This window comes from Adiantum capillus-veneris, chromosome 23 (genome assembly GCF_014529385.1).
Source record: "Adiantum capillus-veneris isolate H3 chromosome 23, ASM1452938v2, whole genome shotgun sequence".
In the NCBI taxonomy this organism is placed as follows: domain Eukaryota; kingdom Viridiplantae; phylum Streptophyta; class Polypodiopsida; order Polypodiales; family Pteridaceae; genus Adiantum; species Adiantum capillus-veneris.
In genome coordinates, this window is record NC_140953.1 from 66,677,062 (window position 1) to 66,680,310 (window position 3,249).

The window sequence follows — 3,249 nt, forward strand, 5'->3', positions numbered from 1 at the left end:
CCGCTAGTGATTCCTCCTCCGACTCAGAAATCATGGAAGCATACCCTACCCAAAACACTGAGAGAGAAGGCCATGCACCTCCCGAAGCTCCACAGCCTAGTACTAGTATGTTTAGCCGTTTCATGGAAAAATTAGGTAGAGCTACTCGCTCGGAACCTGATGCAAATGAAGCACACGAAGGGGGTGGGGAAGTGGACTCTCCTTTCACATCGCACGTGGACCCCACACCCCCAAAGAGTGTCCATGTGGATATCCTGCCAACTTCTTACCAACAAGGCCCTGTTGAGCTGCCTCCTTCAGAAGTTCCCTCTAGAGTACCGTTGGTGACAAGTAAAACCAAGGGGAGCAACATTGCTTCTACCTCACAAGAAACCGTTAACACGTCGACTCTAGAAGTATTGTTCATTAATGATCATTAGACATACGACCTCCACACTGAGGTGTTGACGGATCTACACTCTGGCCACGCCTACCATGTAGGATGCATAGAGATTGTACAATCCACCTCTAGTGCCACGAGCATCGAAGATCAACAAAAAATGATCTGTAATGTTATCCATGGCATTATTCAATCAAAAAGGCAAAACCGAGGGGTAAATATACTCTCAACTGGCCCCATGAGATTTTTGGATACGAGCAAGGCTCAACAACCTAGTCTATCACAAATGGAGACTCCTCTAATGAGTCCCATGGACCCATATTACGTCATTTCACCTGGGGTCTCTATGCAATCTGAGCCTCCGAGCGACAACTTTAGCTTCCCTAACTTGGCTCAACCCTCTATTAAGGAAAACACAGTGCTCACTCCAGGGATAGGCCTGACAGAGAATGTACCGATGACATCTACGGTTAGCGCAGTGCCACTACCTAGTGTTGTAGTACCTAATATGGGGCCTCGACCGTATGTGCCTCTAGCCCCTTATGCACAAATGGCCCCCACACCTCCAATTGTACCACTTGTTTATGCTCCTCGAGTGCCGCTCCTTAGCCCTTATCCAAGTGGACCTATGCCCGGTTATGTTCCATATCCTGCATCATCCACACATATGCCAAGACCGGTACCCGTCCCTCTCCCACATATGATTCCAAGAGTACCTCCACCGGCCCTGCCTCCTCACATAGGTGACCTGGCAGCGTTTGCTCAAACCATAGGTCGATCTATCGCGGAAAATATGCGCCATGCATCTGATAGAGAGCCTAGAAGTAAGGCAGTACAAATTGCCAAACTCACATAAAAATTCAATGGGGACGAAGATGCTAGAAAACACATTGAAGTGTTTGAACAAGTATGTGATTCCTTAGGGGAACGCAACGAACTACATAAGTGCAATTCCTTAAGCTTGACATTAAGTGGGAAGGCTGGAGATTGGTATAGAACCCTAAGGGTGGACGAGAAAACAATCTACCCTACCCTTCGAAGGTTGTTTCTAAAGGAGTACATACGAGAAGGTGTGCTTTGGGGTGTAGCATCTCAGCTACAAAAGGCCGAACGTAAGGAAGGAGAGTCAGTAAGGGACTTCATTAGTTGTCTAAAGCACTTAAACTCTCGCTGCCCTGTAAATGAGCGCTTCAACAATAACCAACTGCTTGATCGATTCATTCGAGGGTTGAGGAATGAAGGAATATATAATGGACTAGTGATTAGAGGTATCACAACCTGGGAAGATGTCACTGCCAATGCAATCCAATTAGAGGACAACTTGATGATAGCAGGCATGAGGGTGTCTACTGACACGAGATCCACTAGCTCACAAGCCATTGAGTATGAACCCATGACTGCAAAGCCCATTGCCAATGAGCCAAAGGTATTTGAGACATTCTTGACAGACCTCACCAAGGCAATCCAAGAGTCTCTTAAGGATAATCGACCCCCTCAAAATAGTCACATGTATCCAAGAAGGGAGCAACAATGGTGTTCCATTTGCTTAGGTCCACATAGCACTAGTGAGTGCCCTACGTTTAGAGTAAAATTTAATGGAACTTGCAACGCATGTGGTAGGTATGGTCACTAAGCTAAGGATTGTTTAATGATCAAACGTATGATGGAAAATAGACCACCTGTAGCCTGGTCGGATGCACCTCGAGCTCGTGTATTGATGCCTGCTCCAGCTGTTGAGCAACTACCGCAACACATGGTCCCTAGATCTCAAAATGTTGTACAAGCTACACCGCTACCACCTCCTATGCTAGGACCGCAGCCCCCGCATCCAAGAGTCGCCCCTATGAACCAAGTGGGTTGCGAGCCATCTAATGCTTATGCAGATGGCTGTGAGGAGGAAATAGACACTAGTATTGCCTACCGACTTGATACATTGGAAGAGTGTCCTATATACTACATGGAAGATTGTTGGGGGCAAGTCAAGCCGGTTTATCAAGCTGCTGCTCTCGCATCCAGAGGTCAAAATATCAACACCCAGGCTAGCAGGCCACCTCTTCAATGCTACGAGTGTGGTGGACCACATCGGGCAGCGGAGTGCCCTATTAGGTTGCAAAAGAATGCTGCACAGATGCAAATGAATCAAGGGAGCACGTCTGCAATGCCAATAATCACATGTAATCGTTGTGGCATAGATCACTTGATTGCCCAATGCCCCTATAACCCAAATGCGCCTAAAATCACACCCCTAAATTTGGTCGAAAACTAGTGGACTTCATGTCTTCTGAGGTCCGAACCACGATCATAGCAAAGCTGTATGGAGATCCTGAGTTATTCCTTGCACTTCAAGCATTCCTTAACGGAGAGCTACGAATGGGATTACCGCAGTTTACGCAACCAAATAGGCCTGACTTGATTATGATTGATGAGGAAAATCATGTGCAATCACTTGACTTAGATGGACACGAGTCTGTGATCGAGGTACCCATTAACGAATTAGGGCAGTATTTTGAAGGCGACGAGTCTAATGCGACCCTGCCCATCACTACCAAGGGATTAACTATAAAGGGAATTCTTGATGGTGGTGCGGGAGTTAGCATTGTTACAAAAGATTGTTGGGAATCCATGGGAAAACCCCGCCTCAGTGTTACTAACATTGTGGTAAAGATGGCAAATGGTACCATAGCCAAACCTATGGGGATGCTCAAGGATCTTAAGATCAAAGTTCTAGGACACAAGGTACGACATACGTTCATTGTAATGGATTTCTCTAAACACCTTATGTCATATGAAATGATTTTAGGACGACCATTCATGAGGGAAGCACAAATGGTTAATGATTGGTCTAAAAATCATGTCTATTTGCAATTCCA